We start from the raw sequence: 19,312 nt of genomic DNA, 5'->3' as shown, positions 1-19,312 counted from the left end.
AACAATCTTCTTATTATCGATTTATTTCAACCAATCATCGGTCATTTGTGTCAGTGCAGTACATGTTGAGTGGCCTTCTCTATAAGCAGGCTGAAAGTCGCTTTTCCACTCTTGGGTAGAGGAATTACTTTGGCTACCATCCAGGCCTGAGGACAAAGACTTCCCTCTAGGCTCAGATTAAAAATATGACAGATAGGAGTGGCTATAGAGTCAGCTGCCATCCTCAGTAGCTTTCCATTTAAGTTGTCAATGCCAGCAGGTTTGTAATTATTGATCGATAACAATCAGTTTTCCAACTCTCCCAAACTAACTTTACAAAATTCCATCTAGCACTGCTTTTCTTTCATTATTCATTTTTATATGCATAAATACAATTGCTCAGTGTTCATTGTGGGCATTTCCTGCCCACAAGTTTGCCCGCTTTATATCTGTGATCTTGGATTCATAATAAAGTTTCTTCTTCTTTTTGTTGAGTTGAATCACATAATTTCTACATTTGCAGTAAGTCAGCCAGTCAGATGTCCAGCCAGTCTTATGAGTCACTCCTTTTGCCCCATCTCTTTCAACCATTCAGTTGTTCAATTCCTCATCAATCCATGGTGCCTTAACAGTTCTAACAGTCAGTTTCTTAACAGGTACATGTTTATCAATAATTGGAAGAAGCAATTACATAAATTCATCAAGTGCAGCATCTGGATGCTCCTCATTAATCACATCAGACCAATAAATATGTGTAACATCATCCACACAAGAGTCACAGCAGAATCTTTTGTATGATCTCTTACACACTATTTTAGGCCCAGCTGTTGGAACTTTGGCTTACCTGGATACAAACACTATATTGTGATCACTGCATTCAATGGGTACGGATACAGCTTTAGAACAAATCAAATCAAATTGTATTGGTCACATACACATGTTTAGCAGATGCGAGTGTAGTGAAATGCTTGTGCTTCTAGTTCCGACCGTGCATTAATATCTAACAAGTAATCTAACAATTTCACAACAACTACCTTATACACACAAGTGTAAAGGAATGATTAAGAATATGGGTGCGCGTTGGCTGAATGACGTAGGCAAGATGCAGTAGATGGTATGGAGTACAGAATATACATATGAGATGAGTAATGTAGGGTATGTAAACAAGATGCAGTAGATGGTATGGAGTACAGAATATACACATGAGATGAGTAATGTAGGGTATGTAAACAAGATGCAGTAGATGGTATGGAGTACAGAATATACATATGAGATGAGTAATGTAGGGTATGTAAACAAGATGCAGTAGATGGTATGGAGTACAGAATATACATATGAGATGAGTAATGTAGGGTATGTAAACAAGATGCAGTAGATGGTATGGAGTACAGAATATACATATGATAAACAAGATGAGTAATGTAGGGTATGTAAACAAGATGCAGTAGATGGTATGGAGTACAGAATATACATATGAGATGAGTAATGTAGGGTATGTAAACAAGATGCAGTAGATGGTATGGAGTACAGAATATACATATGAGATGAGTAATGTAGGGTATGTAAACAAGATGCAGTAGATGGTATGGAGTACAGAATATACATATGAGATGAGTAATGTAGGGTATGTAAACAAGATGCAGTAGATGGTATGGAGTACAGAATATACATATGAGATGAGTAATGTAGGGTATGTAAACAAGATGCAGTAGATGGTATGGAGTACAGAATATACATATGAGATGAGTAATGTAGGGTATGTAAACAAGATGCAGTAGATGGTATGGAGTACAGAATATACATATGAGATGAGTAATGTAGGGTATGTAAACAAGATGCAGTAGATGGTATGGAGTACAGAATATACATATGAGATGAGTAATGTAGGGTATGTAAACAAGATGCAGTAGATGGTATGGAGTACAGAATATACATATGAGATGAGTAATGTGCTTTTACACCTGCATTGTTTGCTGTTTGGGGTTTTAGGCTGGGTTTCTGTACAGCACTTTGAGATATCAGCTGATGTACGAAGGGCTATATAAATAAATTTGATTAGATTTGATTTGATTTGATTTAATGTAGGGTATGTAAACATTATATAAAGTGGCATTATTTATAGTAACTAGTGATATTTATTACATCCAATTTTTTATTATTAAAATTGCTAGAGATTTGAGTCAGTATGTTGGCAGCAGCCCCTCAATGTTAGTGATGGCTGTTTAGCAGTTTGATGGCCTTGAGATAGAAGCTGTTTTTCAGTCTCTCGGTCCCTGCTTTGATGTATCTGTACTGACCTCGCCTTCTGGATAATAGCGGGGTTAACAGGCAGTGGCTCAGGTGGTTGTTGTCCTTGATATTTTTGGTCTTCCTGTGACATCGGGTGGTGTAGGTGTCATGGAGGGCAGGTAGTTTGCCCCTGTGATGCGTTGTGCAGACCTCACTTCCCTCTGGAGAGCCTTACGGTTGAGGGCGGAGCAGTTGCCGTACCAGGCGGTGATACAGCCCGACAGGATGCTGTCGATTGTGCATCTGTAAAAGTTTGTCAGTGTTTTTGGTGACAAGCCAAATTTCTTCAGCCTGCTGAGGTTGATGAGGCGCTGTTGCGCCTTCTTCACCACGCTGTCTGTGTGGGTGGACCATTTCAGTTTGTCTGTGATGTGTACACCGAGAAACTTAAAACTTTCCAGAATAAAGTTCTACAGCATTAGTAATAACGTGATCAATACATGTGGATTATCTTGATCGTGTCGTTTTTGTAAACACCCGGGTAGGTTGACTTAATAACCTGAATGTCACGGTTTTCTTGCGGTGAAGGAGAGGAGGACCAAAATGCAGCGTGGTTACTATTCATGGTTCTTTAATAAAGAAACTACACATGAACAAACTAACAAAACAAGAAACGTGAAAACCCAAAACAGCCCTATCTGGTGTAAACACAGAGATAGGAACAATCACCCACAAAACCCAACACCAAACAGGCTACCTAAATATGGTTCCCAATCAGAGACAATGACTAACACCTGCCTCTGATTGAGAACCATATCAGGCCAAACATAGAAATAGACAAACTAGACATGTAACATAGAATGCCCACTCAGATCACACCCTGACCAACCAAAACATAGATACATACAAAGCAAACTATGGTCAGGGTGTGACACTGAACCAGATTACAGGCACTGGTTACAGTGAGAAGCTTCCTCTTAAGCAGACATCTTTATGAAAACCAGTCAATAGTCAGGTCCCCAAGAAAGTAGACCTCTCTGTTAACATCACATACACTATCAAGCATTTCAAAAATATTATTTAGATACTGACTGTTAGCACTTGGTGGCCTATAGCAACACCCCAAAAGAAAAGGCTTTAGATGAAGGGCCAAGTGAACCTGCAACCACAACACTTCAATAACACTTAACAGAAGAAATCCTCTAAGCATTACAGGGACATGGTTCTGAAAATATACAGCAACACCTCCCCCATAAGCAGTTCTGTATCTTATATAAATGTTATATCCTTGTATTGCTACTATTGTATCATCAAATGAATTATCTCAGTGAGTCTCTGAAATGACTAGGGTAGAGGTAGAGGGTAGAGGTAGAAGCAATAGGTAGGGGTAGATGTAGGGGGTAGAGGTGGGGGTTGAGGTAGGGAGGTAAGGGCAATTAGGTAGGGGCAATAGGTAGGGAAGAAGTAGTGTAGAGGTAGTGGGTAGAGGTACTGTAGGGTAGAGGTAGGGTAGAGTTATGATAGTGGTAAGGTAGGGTAGAGGTAAGGGGTAAAGAGCAAGAGAGACTGAAAAGCAGTTGGAGATATAACAGAACAGACATAATGACTGTCAGTGAGAGACAGAGTAGAGGTAGGGTGTAGAGGTATGGTAGTGGTAGACTGTCAGTGAGAGACGACTCCCCCGAACTATCAATTTAGGAGAAATCTAAACAAAAACTACTGCGGATTAAATTGTTATAGTGGTTATTTGCTTTTTTATATTTTATAGATATGTCTGGGATGAATTCTAACAGTAAATTATGCATTGCAATTTGGCCAGAAATGTTGTTGTTTGTGCTGTGTATTTTCTAGTCTCTTTCTGCACAACTGCCAGTAGATGGAGGTATTACTTCATTCACAAACCACAGCCGTTTATAAAGGTTGTAAATGCAGATATAACATGATGATGCCTCATCTTATGGATATGTTTTAGTCTGTGGACATTGGATAGTCAGCAACCCAAGACTTCAGTTTGTTCACTGTAACTGTATCACATCATTGACATTTAGGTTTGTTTTAAATTCATGTAGAAAACATGTTGCCTGGGGGTGAAATATACATTCCCATATGTCTACTGTTATTCTCTTCTCCTCCCGCAGGGCCTCTGAATATCACAATTGTGACACTAACCCTCATAATTCTGGTCCAGAGTGGCCCCAAAGCTGGGCTCCAGAGTGGCCCCTAATGCTGGGCTCCAGAGTGGCCCCAAAGCTGGGTTTAAGAGGTTAGACTAGTGTTCCATTTAAAGTGACCAGTGATTCAATGTCTATGCTCATAGGGCAGCAGCCTCGAAGCTGCAGGGTTGCGTAACCGGGTGGTAGCCGGCTATTGATGGCTATTTGACAGTCTGATTGCCTTGAGATGGAAATGTTTTTTTCTGCTTCTAGTTCCTAGCTTTGATGCAACTGTACTGACCTCGTCTTCTGGATGATAGCGGGGTGAACAGGCCGCAAGCTTGGGTGGTTGATGTCCTTGATGATCTTCTTGTCATTCCTGTGACATCGGGTTCTGTAGGTGTCCTGGAGGAAAAGGTTGGGCAGTAGGTGTCCCGGTGATGTGTTGGGTAGACCGCACCACTCTCTGGAGAGCCCTGCGGTGGTGGCAGGTGCAGGTGCCGTACCAGGCCGTGATACAGCCCAACAGGATACTCTGAATTCTACATCTGTAAAAGTTTGAGGGTTTTAGGTGCCAAGCCAAATTACTTCAGCACTTTGAGGTTGAAGAGGTGCTGCTGCGCCTTCTACGCCACACTGTCTGTGTGGGTGGACTATTTCAGATCGTCAGTGATGTGTACGCTAAGGAAAGTGAAGAGGCCACGATGATTTCAAAATAAACTATCTTTCAATATATTTTCTGTGCACACCATCAGAAGGAGGCAGGTGTTGTATTGTATTAGTTTTGACCATCAGTAGGAGGCAGGTGTTGTATTGTATTAGTTTTGACCATCAGTAGGAGGCAGGTGTTGTATTGTATTAGTTTTGACCATCAGTAGGAGGCAGGTGTTGTATTGTATTAGTTTTGACCATCAGAAGGAGGCAGGTGTTGTATTGTATTAGTTTTGACCATCAGAAGGAGGCAGGTGTTGTATTGTATTAGTTTTGACCATCAGTAGGAGGCAGGTGTTGTATTGTATTAGTTTTGACCATCAGAAGGAGGCAGGTGTTGTATTGTATTAGTTTTGACCATCAGTAGGAGGCAGGTGTTGTATTGTATTAGTTTTGACCATCAGTAGGAGGCAGGTGTTGTATTGTATTAGTTTTGACCATCAGATGGAGGCAGGTGTTGTATTGTATTAGTTTTGACCATCAGTAGGAGGCAGGTGTTGTATTGTATTAGTTTTGACCATCAGTAGTGTTGTAGTAAGGACCATCAGGTGTTGTATTGTATTAGTTTTGACCATCAGTAGGAGGCAGGTGTTGTATTGTATTAGTTTTGACCATCAGTAGGAGGCAGGTGTTGTATTGTATTAGTTTTGACCATCAGTAGGAGGCAGGTGTTGTATTGTATTAGTTTTGACCATCAGTAGGAGGCAGGTGTTGTTTTTTTGACCATCAGTAGGAGGCAGGTGTTGTATTGTATTAGTTTTTTGACCATCAGTAGGAGACAGGTGTTGTATTGTATTAGTTTTGACCATCAGAAGGAGGCAGGTGTTGTATTGTATTAGTTTTGACCATCAGTAGGGCAGGCAGGTGTTGTATTGTATTAGTTTTGACCATCAGTAGGAGGCAGGTGTTGTATTGTATTAGTTTTGACCATCAGTAGGAGGCAGGTGTTGTATTGTATTAGTTTTGACCATCAGTAGGAGGCAGGTGTTGTATTGTATTAGTTTTGACCATCAGTAGGAGACAGGTGTTGTATTGTATTAGTTTTGACCATCAGTAGGAGGCAGGTGTTGTATTGTATTAGTTTTGACCATCAGAAGGAGGCAGGTGTTGTATTGTATTAGTTTTGACCATCAGAAGGAGGCAGGTGTTGTATTGTATTAGTTTTGACCATCAGTAGGAGGCAGGTGTTGTATTGTATTAGTTTTGACCATCAGAAGGAGGCAGGTGTTGTATTGTATTAGTTTTGACCATCAGTAGGAGGCAGGTGTTGTATTGTATTAGTTTTGACCATCAGGAGGCAGGTGTTGTAGTATTAGGTGTTGTATTGTATTAGTTTTGACCATCAGAAGGAGGCAGGTGTTGTATTGTATTAGTTTTGACCATCAGTAGGAGGCAGGTGTTGTATTGTAGTTCTTGACCATCAGAAGTAGGCAGGTGTTGTATTGTATTAGTTTTGACCATCAGTAGGAGGCAGGTGTTGTATTGTATTAGTTTTGACCATCAGAAGGAGGCAGGTGTTGTATTGTATTAGTTTTGACCATCAGTAGGAGGCAGGTGTTGTATTGTATTAGTTTTGACCATCAGTAGGAGGCAGGTGTTGTATTGTATTAGTTTTGACCATCAGTAGGAGGCAGGTGTTGTATTGTATTAGTTTTGACCATCAGTAGGAGGCAGGTGTTGTATTGTATTAGTTTTGACCATCAGTAGGAGGCAGGTGTTGTATTGTATTAGTTTTGACCATCAGTAGGAGGCAGGTGTTGTATTGTATTAGTTTTGACCATCAGTAGGAGGCAGGTGTTGTATTGTATTAGTTTTGACCATCAGAAGGAGGCAGGTGTTGTATTGTATTAGTTTTGACCATCAGTAGGAGGCAGGTGTTGTATTGTATTAGTTTTGACCATCAGTAGGAGGCAGGTGTTGTATTGTATTAGTTTTGACCATCAGAAGGAGGCAGGTGTTGTATTGTATTAGTTTTGACCATCAGTAGGAGGCAGGTGTTGTATTGTATTAGTTTTGACCATCAGTAGGAGGCAGGTGTTGTATTGTATTAGTTTGACCATCAGTAGGAGGCAGGTGTTGTATTGTATTAGTTTTGACCATCAGTAGGAGGCAGGTGTTGTATTGTATTAGTTTTGACCATCAGTAGGAGGCAGGTGTTGTATTGTATTAGTTTTGACCATCAGTAGGAGGCAGGTGTTGTATTGTATTAGTTTGACCATCAGTAGGAGGCAGGTGTTGTATTGTATTAGTTTTGACCATCAGTAGGAGGCAGGTGTTGTATTGTATTAGTTTTGACCATCAGTAGGAGGCAGGTGTTGTATTGTATTAGTTTTGACCATCAGTAGAAGGCAGGTGTTGTATTGTATTAGTTTTGACCATCAGTAGGAGGCAGGTGTTGTGTTGTATTAGTTTTGACCATCAGAAGGAGGCAGGTGTTGTATTGTATTAGTTTTGACCATCAGTAGAAGGCAGGTGTTGTATTGTATTAGTTTTGACCATCAGTAGGAGGCAGGTGTTGTATTGTATTAGTTTTGACCATCAGTAGGAGGCAGGTGTTGTATTGTATTAGTTTTGACCATCAGTAGGAGGCAGGTGTTGTATTGTATTAGTTTTGACCATCAGTAGGAGGCAGGTGTTGTATTGTATTAGTTTTGACCATCAGTAGGAGGCAGGTGTTGTATTGTATTAGTTTTGACCATCAGTAGGAGGCAGGTGTTGTATTGTATTAGTTTTGACCATCAGTAGGAGGCAGGTGTTGTATTGTATTAGTTTTGACCATCAGTAGGAGGCAGGTGTTGTATTGTATTAGTTTTGACCATCAGTAGGGGGCAGGTGTTGTATTGTATTAGTTTTGACCATCAGTAGGAGGCAGGTGTTGTATTGTATTAGTTTTGACCATCAGTAGGAGGCAGGTGTTGTATTGTATTAGTTTTGACCATCAGTAGGAGGCAGGTGTTGTATTGTATTAGTTTTGACCATCAGTAGGAGGCAGGTGTTGTATTGTATTAGTTTTGACCATCAGTAGGAGGCAGGTGTTGTATTGTATTAGTTTTGACCATCAGTAGAAGGCAGGTGTTGTATTGTATTAGTTTTGACCATCAGTAGGAGGCAGGTGTTGTGTTGTATTAGTTTTGACCATCAGTAGGAGGCAGGTGTTGTATTGTATTAGTTTTGACCATCAGTAGGAGGCAGGTGTTGTATTGTATTAGTTTTGACCATCAGTAGGAGGCAGGTGTTGTATTGTATTAGTTATGACCATCAGAAGGAGACAGGTGTTGTATTGTATTAGTTTTGACCATCAGTAGGAGGCAGGTGTTGTATTGTATTAGTTTTGACCATCAGTAGGAGGCAGGTGTTGTATTGTATTAGTTTTGACCATCAGTAGGAGGCAGGTGTTGTATTGTATTAGTTTTGACCATCAGAAGGAGGCAGGTGTTGTATTGTATTAGTTTTGACCATCAGAAGGAGGCAGGTGTTGTATTGTATTAGTTTTGACCATCAGTAGGAGGCAGGTGTTGTATTGTATTAGTTTTGACCATCAGTAGGAGGCAGGTGTTGTATTGTATTAGTTTTGACTAATCGCAACGTTTTCAGATTTGAAGAAAATGGAGGACAAAATGCAGCCGAAGTCCGACGAGAGCGGATACCAATTCAATGCCAATTAACTAATTATGACACGTGTTAAGAAACTGGTGAGCAATGTGATAAAGTTAAGTTACGTTGGCTGACATGACAATTTGTTAGCTACGCTATCCTTACGAACCGCATAGCATATCATTACAGTCGTATGTACCAGGTATGTTGGCTAGCTGGCTGGCTACCTAACGTTAGTTGGCTACTAATACATCAAACTTGCCAGTATATTAACCATATGCTATGCTAACAATCTGACAACGCTGTGAAGTTACCAATCTGACAACACTCTGAATTTACCAATCTGACAACACTGTGAATTTACCAATCTGACAACGCTGTGAATTTACCAATCTGACAACACTGTGAATTTACCAATCTGACAACGCTCTGAATTTACCAATCTGACAACGCTCTGAATTTACCAATCTGACAACGCTCTGAATTTACCAATCTGACAACGCTCTGAATTTACCAATCTGACAACGCTGTGAATTTACCAATCTGACAACGCTCTGAATTTACCAATCTGACAACGCTGTGAATTTACCAATCTGACAACGCTGTGAATTTACCAATCTGACAACGCTGTGAATTTACCAATCTGACAACACTCTGAATTTACCAATCTGACAACACTGTGAATTTACCAATCTGACAACGCTGTGAATTTACCAATCTGACAACACTCTGAATTTACCAATCTGACAACGCTCTGAATTTACCAATCTGACAACGCTGTGAATTTACCAATCTGACAACGCTGTGAATTTACCAATCTGACAACGCTGTGAATTTACCAATCTGACAACGCTGTGAATTTACCAATCTGACAACGCTGTGAATTTACCAATCTGACAACGCTGTGAATTTACCAATCTGACAACGCTGTGAATTTACCAATCTGACAACGCTGTGAATTTACCAATCTGACAACACTCTGAATTTACCAATCTGACAACGCTGTGAATTTACCAATCTGACAACGCTGTGAATTTACCAATCTGACAACACTCTGAATTTACCAATCTGACAACACTCTGAATTTACCAATCTGACAACGCTGTGAATTTACCAATCTGACAACGCTCTGAATTTACCAATCTGACAACGCTGTGAATTTACAAGCGCACTCTGGCACTCCAGATTGAATTTACGAACACACCCGAAGTTGTAAAATGTTAAGCTAGTAATTTGTTATGCTAACAAACTAGCAAAAGGTTGAAAAGCAAGAGCATCAACTTCCTGTAGACAGGCGTCACGCAAGTCCCCTCAACTGGAAGGACATTTATAGTGTACTAAAAATAACTAATAGTATACTGTATGTAGTATATACTGATAAAGTATGTAGGATACAGTATGTTAGTATGGGTATTCGAAACACAGCTTACGTCTAATAGGTCCACTAATAATCAGAATAAGGGTCTAAATGTTCGCGAACTAGAGATTTAAACGATGCTGGAGGTTCAGAGATTTAAACAATGCTGGAGGATCCAAACTAGAGATTTAAACGATGATGGAGGATCCAAACTAGAGATTTAAACGATGATGGAGGATCAGAGATTTAAACGATGCTGGAGGATTCAAACTAGAGATTTAATAAACGATGATGGAGGATTCAAACTAGAGATTTAAACAATAATGGGGTGTTTGGATGGGGTGGGGGGGGGTGCTTGGCTCTGTTTGGGTCAGAACATATATCACAACCTTGGCAAGAGACAAATAGATGAGACAGGACTCACAGGAGGCCAAGGAGCAGTCGGAGCGTGTGAATGAAACTGGCTGCTAAATTGAGCTGGCAATGTGTGGGTCTAACTTATGGACGCCTTTTAACAGACAGCTATTAGTTTGGAAGTTTAGACGACAGAGTGGCAGGTTTTATTGATGTGGAAACGGACTGACAGAAGGTCACAGACCTGTCTACGGATGATTGCTTGTGTGTGTCCGTCGTGTGTGTGAGTCAGCAGTGTCTGTGGTGTGTGTGTGTGTGTTTTGTGTGCGTGCCTCTGTAGTGTCTGTCGTGTGTGTGAGTCAGCAGTGTCTGTGGTGTGTGTGTGTGTGTGTGTGTGTGTGTGTGTGTGTGTGTGTGTGTGTGTGTGTGTGTGTGTGTGTGTTGTGTGTGCGTGCCTCTGTAGTGTCTGTCGTGAGTGTGTGTTTCCTACCAGTCTGTCATTTCACTAGCTGTCTGTCATATCACTAGCTGTCTGTCATATCACTAGCTGTCTGTAATTTCACTAGCTGTCTGTCATATCCTGATGTATTGTGTTCTCTCTATCTCCTCCAGTGTCTGGCAGTGTGGGAGAGTCCTCCCTTCTCTCCTCCAGTGTCTGGCAGTGTGGGAGTCCTCCCTTCTCTCCTCCAGTGTCTGGCAGTGTGGGAGTCCTCCCTTCTCTCCTAAACTGTCTGGCAGTGTGGGAGTCCTCCCTTCTCTCCTCCACTGTCTGGCAGTGTGGGAGTCCTCCCTTCTCTCCTCCAGTGTCTGGCAGTATGGGAGTTCTCCCTTCTCTCCTAAACTGTCTGGCAGTGTGGGAGTCCTCCCTTCTCTCCTCCACTGTCTGGCAGTGTGGGAGTCCTCCCTTCTCTCCTCCAGTGTCTGGCAGTATGGGAGTCCTCCCTTCTCTCCTAAACTGTCTGGCAGTATGGGAGTCCTCCCTTCTCTCCTAAACTGTCTGGCAGTGTGGGAGTCCTCCCTTCTCTCCTAAACTGTCTGGCAGTGTGGGAGTCCTCCCTTCTCTCCTCCAGTGTCTGGCAGTGTGGGAGTCCTCCCTTCTCTCCTCCAGTGTCTGGCAGTGTGGGAGTCCTCCCTTCTCTCCTAAACTGTCTGGCAGTGTGGGAGTCCTCCCTTCTCTCCTAAACTGTCTGGCAGTGTGGGAGTCCTCCCTTCTCTCCTCCAGTGTCTGGCAGTGTGGGAGTCCTCCCTTCTCTCCTCCACTGTCTGGCAGTATGGGAGTTCTCACTTCTCTCCTCCACTGTCTGGCAGTGTGGGAGTTCTCACTTCTCTCCTCCACTGTCTGGCAGTGTGGGAGTCCTCCCTTCTCTCCTCCAGTGTCTGGCAGTGTGGGAGTCCTCCCTTCTCTCCTAAACTGTCTGGCAGTGTGGGAGTCCTCCCTTCTCTCCTAAACTGTCTGGCAGTGTGGGAGTCCTCCCTTCTCTCCTCCAGTGTCTGGCAGTGTGGGTGTCCTCACTTCTCTCCTCCACTGTCTGGCAGTGTGGGAGTCCTCCCTTCTCTCCTCCAGTGTCTGGCAGTGTGGGAGTCCTCCCTTCTCTCCTCCAGTGTCTGGCAGTGTGGGAGTCCTCCCTTCTCTCCTAAACTGTCTGGCAGTGTGGGAGTCCTCCCTTCTCTCCTCCAGTGTCTGGCAGTGTGGGAGTCCTCCCTTCTCTCCTCCAGTGTCTGGCAGTGTGGGAGTCCTCCCTTCTCTCCTCCACTGTCTGGCAGTGTGGGAGTTCTCACTTCTCTCCTCCACTGTCTGGCAGTATGGGAGTCCTCCCTTCTCTCCTCCAGTGTCTGGCAGTATGGGAGTTCTCATTTCTCTCCTCGACTGTCTGGCAGTGTGGGAGTTCTCACTTCTCTCCTCCACTGTCTGGCAGTGTGGGAGTCCTCCCTTCTCTCCTAAACTGTCTGGCAGTGTGGGAGTCCTCCCTTCTCTCCTCCAGTGTCTGGCAGTGTGGGAGTCCTCCCTTCTCTCCTAAACTGTCTGGCAGTGTGGGAGTCCTCCCTTCTCTCCTCCAGTGTCTGGCAGTGTGGGAGTCCTCCCTTCTCTCCTCCAGTGTCTGGCAGTGTGGGAGTCCTCCCTTCTCTCCTAAACTGTCTGGCAGTGTGGGAGTCCTCCCTTCTCTCCTAAACTGTCTGGCAGTGTGGGAGTTCTCACTTCTCTCCTAAACTGTCTGGCAGTGTGGGAGTCCTCCCTTCTCTCCTCCAGTGTCTGGCAGTGTGGGAGTCCTCCCTTCTCTCCTCCACTGTCTGGCAGTATGGGAGTTCTCACTTCTCTCCTCCACTGTCTGGCAGTGTGGGAGTTCTCACTTCTCTCCTCCACTGTCTGGCAGTGTGGGAGTCCTCCCTTCTCTCCTAAACTGTCTGGCAGTGTGGGAGTCCTCCCTTCTCTCCTCCAGTGTCTGGCAGTGTGGGAGTCCTCCCTTCTCTCCTAAACTGTCTGGCAGTGTGGGCGTCCTCCCTTCTCTCCTCCAGTGTCTGGCAGTGTGGGAGTCCTCCCTTCTCTCCTCCAGTGTCTGGCAGTGTGGGAGTCCTCCCTTCTCTCCTAAACTGTCTGGCAGTGTGGGAGTCCTCCCTTCTCTCCTAAACTGTCTGGCAGTGTGGGAGTCCTCCCTTCTCTCCTAAACTGTCTGGCAGTGTGGGAGTTCTCACTTCTCTCCTAAACTGTCTGGCAGTATGGGAGTCCTCCCTTCTCTCCTCCATTGTCTGGCAGTGTGGGAGTCCTCCCTTCTCTCCCAGAGAACGGACACTAGCGAGAAGAGCGAAAGATACACCACCTCCTAACCCCTACAATGCACCTCTTCCCTATCCCACAACCCCCACCCTACCCAGGGGGCACAGCAGTCAAAGATACCTTCCAACGCAACACAGAGGACCCCTGGATTTGAACCCTCATCATTCCGCGGCAGGTAACTGAAAGGCCGCTAGTTCAAATCTCCGAGCCGACAAGGTTCATCCGTCTGTGCCCTTGAACAAGGCACTTAAACCTAATAGCTCCAGGGTTACATGATGTTTCAGGACAGACATACATTTTGTGAAAATATGTTTTGTCGTGACATTAATTAATCTGCTGACTGTTATTTTTCTAATCAACTAATCATGTTTAATTGTTACCCGATTAAATTAATCACGCAACAATTAACTCATTAGGATTTGGGGCACAACAAGAGTGGTTCTTTAAAGACTTGCCAACTCCCGAATTAAACTCGAAAAGGTTTTTTACCTATTTCATCCATAAAACACTGAATTTATTATCACATTTGAATTCTCCATCATCGTTTATTAAATCTCTAGTTTGAATCATATCATCGTTCTGAACACCCTCCTTGCATCTGCAAAAAATCCCAGCCTTACTTATGATTCAGTACTACAGAAATTGGTTTAATTATTTATTTACTAACTATCTAAATGGTAACAGAGAATAAACATACACACTTAATACATTAAAGCAGATCCCAGCCTTACTTATGATTCAGTACTACAGAAATTGGTTTAATTATTTATTTACTAACTATCTAAATGGTAACAGAGAATAAACATACACACTTAATACATTAAAGCAGATCCCGAGGGGACTGACATAATATGACGGCTTGTTACAAAGGAGATGGAGATGGAGAGGGGGAGAGAGAGAGACAGAGACAGAGACTCTTAATGTTGGTACATTTTAGAAACTACTCTCGCAGTAATCATATACTTTTGCAAACAAACCGCCCCCCCGTTATATAAATATATTCATTAATATATTTACGTGTAAATCCTTCTTTCGCCGGGTATCTCTGTCGGGTATCTTCTTGGAAAAGGGTGGGGACTCCTTTTGGACAATCGGAGCATAACGAGAGTAATTTACCCATAAAGACATTCATGATTTCTTACTCCAATCGGGCGGCGGTTCGGTGACGTGTCATGTAACATAATCATTTACTGTGCTTTCGCTGTAATGCCTTTTTTAAATCGGACACGATGAGTAGATTAAGAACATGTTTATCTTTCATTTGCTGTATTGGACTTTTTAATGTGTGAAAGTTACATATTTAAAAATATATATTTTTGAACTTCGCGCTCTGCCTTCTCAGCGGAACACCTGTGCTAGAAAGGTTAACAGAAACAACGTAAAGGATGAACACTTCAAACATGTAGTGTGTATACTTTCCAAGGTACAGTATTTACTCTAAAGCATTGTTAATGACATCACAAAATAACAAAGAACATGATATTAGTTTTCTATAGCTCGCCTCTAACCATTCCCCACGTTCTCTGTTAGAAATGTTGTTCCAGTAGTCACTTTAGAACGTGTTAAAGTTTCAGTGGGAAAAGTCTCTATCTGATAAAGCACATTCCTTTGTGAATTTGGATAGGGAGATCCCATATCTCCTCTCCTTTGACTTCCAACAGGGCGTGAGGTGTAAACATGGCATTTATTTTGTTTTTCTTTGTGGGTCTGGGGATTGATCTTCATGCTGTACGTGTGTGTAAGAACTGACAGTACTGTGGAGTAAAGCTGCATGTTCTCTGCCAAACTAGGTTATGCACTCTAAAGGCCTAATCACATTAAACATTAAACCCTCTTCAAGTAACACAGTGTCCTGAAATGAGGCCCTCATCAGCACTTTGTTGAATGTAGAATGAGCAGCGAGAGGAAAGAAAGACACATTATGCTTGTTAACCAACACCTGAGTTATAACCGAGAGATGCATCCCAAGTGGCATCCTATTCCCTATACAATGCACTACTTTTGTCCAGGGTCCATAGGGCTCTGGTCAAAAGTAGGGCACTACATAGGGAATAGGCTTCCATTTGGGATGCTACCCCAGAACTGGCTCCGCAGGTTCAGTGTTCTGAAGCGTCCAGTTGGAATATCAGATTAGATTGCGTGTGTTGTAGTTCAACGTTAAACTGTGGACCATGTTTGAATGATTCTCACCGACTTCTCTACCACTTCCATAGGTCCCACCCCGTTTCATTTTGGTCATGTCATTCTGACTAACTAATGGTATACCCTTGAGGTGTGAGGAGGAAAATATAGTATTTACCACCTCCTCAACAGACAACCTGTGTCTGAAATGAAACACTATTCCCTATTCCCAGACCCATAGGGATCTGGTCTAAAGTAGTGCACTATACAGGGGATAGGTTGTCATTTAGGGCGCATCCAACCTGCTTTCTCTGAAGTGAACAGCAGCCCCTGCTACAATGTGGTTATGAATATTCCACTAGCTCAGATCAACGTCCATGTGAGGTGAGGTGTGGTGGGGTGAGGTGAGGTGGGGTGAAGTGAGCAACCAGCCAAGCATGGCAGTATGGCAGGGCTTTTCAAGACTCCTGCCTGCCTGCCCCACAACCTGTCTGCCTGGCCCCCTACCTACCTGCCCCACTACCTATCTGACTAACTGCCCCAATACCTGCCTAACTGCCTGCCCCACTACCTGCGTGCCCCACTACCTGCGTGACCCACTACCTGCGTGACCCACTACCTGCCTGCCCCACTACCTGCCAGCCTGCACCACTATCTGCACCACTATCTGCCTATCCTACTACCTGCACCACTATCTGCCCCACTTACTGCCTGCCCCACCACTACCTGCCTGCCCCACTACCTGCCTGCCCCACTACCTCCCTCCCTGTCCCACTACCTGCCTCCCTCCCTGTCCCACTGCCTGCCTCCCTCCCTGCCCCACTACCTGCCTCCCTGCCTGCCTCCCTCCCTGTCCCACTGCCTGCCCCCCCGTCCCACTACCTGCCTCCCTGCCTGCCTCCCATCCCTGTCCCACTGAAGGCCTCCCCCCCTGCCCCACTACCTGCCTCCCTGCCTGCCTCCCTCCCTGTCCCACTGCCTGCCTCCCCCTGTCCCACTACCTGCCTCCCTCCCTGTCCCACTGCCTGCCTCCCTCCCTGCCCCACTACATGCCTCCCTCCCTGCCCCACTACCTGCCTGCCTCCCTCCCTGTCCCACTGCCTGCCTCCCTCCCTGTCCCACTGCCTGCCTCCCTCCCTGTCCCACTGCCTGCCTCCCCCTGTCCCACTACCTGCCTCCCTGCCTGCCTCCCTCCCTGTCCCACTGAAGGCCTCCCCCTGCCCCACTACCTGCCTCCCTGCCTGCCTCCCTCCCTGTCCCACTGCCTGCCTCCCCCCCCTGTCCCACTACCTGCCTCCCTCCCTGTCCCACTGCTTGCCTCCCCCCCTGTCCCACTACCTGCCTCCCTTCATCCCTACTTTCCCACCAGCCTGCATCCCTCCCCCTGTCCCACTACCTGCCTCCCTGCCTGCCTCCCTGCCTGCCTGCCTCCCTGCCTGCCTCCTTGCCTACCTGCCTCCTTGCCTACCTGCCTCCTTGCCAACCTGCTTCCCTGACTGCCTGCCTGCCTCCCTCCCAGGTTTTCCAGAAACAATTCATTGGACTGAGGGCTTTTCAAGGTGACAACGTTGAAGTAACAAAACTTTATATTTTTGACATCACCTCCAATGTCACCATCTGTGTTTACCAACACAATCCCCGGAACGTTCCATTGTGCAGACAGCTGGACAGTGTCATTACAGAGAGAGGGAGAGAGAGATAGGCTCTGGCAGAGCACAGTCTAGAGAGGGTAAAGGTAGCTTATAGTTTCTCATTATTTACTTGTCTATTTTCTTATTTGAATGGGATTGTTGTAATATGTCAAAATGTGCCTGTATACATGACAAAGCAATGAAACATTTGTGTGCTTATACTTCAGTATACAAACATGGGATAAAGATGACAATACAAAATGGCTATCAGCATATTCAATCCAAGGTCAGTGTAGAGAGTTGGTCCATAAAAAGGCCCATACTCTCTTTCTACTGTAATGTGATCTAACGAACTGGGCCCACTAGAACCATGATGAACTACTGCTGTAATTCCACAGTCGCTTGTGTCACTCTGATGTTCTTCAATGTGTTTCCATTCGGCATTGGGCTGTGTCCCAATCGGAACCCTAATTTCCTAGTGCCGTACGGGAGGAGGATCTGGGTGTCCCGAGGGGGGTGAAGGTGTTGCCGTGCCCTCTTCACGACTGTCTCGGTGTGTTTGGACCACGATAGTTTGTTGGTGATGTGCCGCCCCCAATAATATGAAGAATCGGTCACGTAATGATCCAGATGAATAATAAGCGTGAGAGTGTTCTCTTCAATTCTTGTGGTGTTTCCTGATAGACTGTTTTCATAGTGACGTCTTGATGTACAACAGCATGATCTTGTGTGACACTGTACGCTGTTCTTTTAAAATGTTCCCATAGGGACTACTGACTGTTGGTCATTTCCACTTGACACACGTGAATACTAACTGCTGTGGTGGTTTTAAACCTGATCGACGGGGATAATATTCTCTGAATGTGACGCCTTATCTTCCTCCCTATCCCTCGTCTCAGGAAATATGAAAAGAGAGGAATAATTATCTGTCCATATTACTTGGAAGGGAGCTAGATAATGGACCCAGCTGTAAGGACCAGATCTCACAGCCGAACAAACCTCAGAATCACGATTCCTCCTCTCATTCAGCCTCACAGCCGAACAAACCTCAGAATCATGATTCCTCCTCTCATTCAGCCTCACAGCCGAACAAACCTCAGAATCATGATTCCTCCACTCATTCAGCCTTACAACCTAACAAACCTCAGAATCATGATTCCTCCACTCATTCAGCCTTACAACCGAACAAACCTCAGAATCATGATTCCTCCACTCATTCAGCCTCACAGCCGAACAAACCTCAGAATCATGATTCCTCCACTCATTCAGCCTCACAGCCGAACAAACCTCAGAATCATGATTCCTCCACTCATTCAGCCTCACAGCCGAACAAACCTCAGAATCATGATTCCTCCACTCATTCAGCCTCACAGCCTCAGAATCAACTCCAATTCAGCCTTACAACAGAATCATGATTCCTCCACTCATTCAGCCTCACAGCCGAACAAACCTCAGAATCATGATTCCTCCACTCATTCAGCCTCACAACCTAACAAACCTCAGAATCATGATTCCTCCACTCATTCAGCCTTACAGCCTAACAAACCTCAGAATCATGATTCCTCCACTCATTCAGCCTTACAACCAAACAAACCTCAGAATCATGATTCCTCCACTCATTCAGCCTTACAACCGAACAAACCTCAGAATCATGATTCCTCCTCTCATTCAGCCTTACAACCTAACAAACCTCAGAATCATGATTCCTCCACTCATTCAGCCTTACAACCTAACAAACCTCAGAATCATGATTCCTCCACTCATTCAGCCTTACAACCAAACAAACCTCAGAATCATGATTCCTCCACTCATTCAGCCTTACAACCGAACAAACCTCAGAATCATGATTCCTCCTCTCATTCAGCCTCACAACCTAACAAACCTCAGAATCATGATTCCTCCACTCTCATTCAGCCTTACAACCGAACAAACCTCAGAATCATGATTCCTCCTCTCATTCAACCTAACAAACCTCAGAATCATGATTCCTCCACTCATTCAGCCTTACAACCTAACAAACCTCAGAATCATGATTCCTCCTCTCATTCAGCCTTACAACCTAACAAACCTCAGAATCATGATTCCTCCTCTCATTCAGCCTCACAGCCGAACAAACCTCAGAATCATGATTCCTCCACTCATTCAGCCTTACAACCGAACAAACCTCAGAATCATGATTCCTCCACTCATTCAGCCTCACAACCTAACAAACCTCAGAATCATGATTCCTCCACTCATTCAGCCTCACAGCCGAACAAACCTCAGAATCATGATTCCTCCTCTCATTCAGCCTTACAACCTAACGCAACTCAGAATTGATTGCTCCTCTGTTTCATTCAGATTCACAGCCTAGCAAACATCAGAGTCACTATGCCTACCTTTGCCTTTCGCACCTGAACACAGAGTAATA

The sequence above is a fragment of the Oncorhynchus keta genome, chromosome 4, assembly GCF_023373465.1.
Source record: "Oncorhynchus keta strain PuntledgeMale-10-30-2019 chromosome 4, Oket_V2, whole genome shotgun sequence".
In the NCBI taxonomy this organism is placed as follows: domain Eukaryota; kingdom Metazoa; phylum Chordata; class Actinopteri; order Salmoniformes; family Salmonidae; genus Oncorhynchus; species Oncorhynchus keta.
This window is presented reverse-complemented; position numbering follows the sequence as displayed.